The following is a 458-nucleotide window of genomic DNA, read 5'->3' as shown; positions in this document are numbered from 1 at the left end:
CCCCCCCCCCCCCCCCCTCCACCCCCCCCACAGAGCCTCCAGAGAAGTTCTGATGAACCCACCTGCAGCAGATACAACTGTGAGAGAAGAGAAAATCATTTTCCTTCAGGAGAAGAATGCATCGGTGAGTTCTCTCTTCACTTTTTACTCCTCCTCGATTTAGCCCCCCCTTGTGTTCAGGGTGTAGAAATTCATCTGTAACACCTATAAATAAGAATCTGCTTTCATTTTTATTTCCTGTGTCTCTCACTGACATTTCACTGGCATTTCTGCCTTATCAGAGTGGAGACAGAGGGAGGAGGAGTGACAGATGGAACAGCCCACTGTAAAAGGTCATTTACTGAATCAGTCTGTGAGAAAAACACAAATTCAAAACTGGGTCAGAGTTAAAGTTCAGACAGACTGAGTATTAGTCTGAACCCGTAAGGTTTGGAACTTAAGGTGGACGGGGGTGGGAC

This window comes from Cynoglossus semilaevis, chromosome 17 (assembly GCF_000523025.1).
Source record: "Cynoglossus semilaevis isolate Cse_v1.0 chromosome 17, Cse_v1.0, whole genome shotgun sequence".
Lineage (NCBI taxonomy): Eukaryota > Metazoa > Chordata > Actinopteri > Pleuronectiformes > Cynoglossidae > Cynoglossus > Cynoglossus semilaevis.
This window is presented reverse-complemented; position numbering follows the sequence as displayed.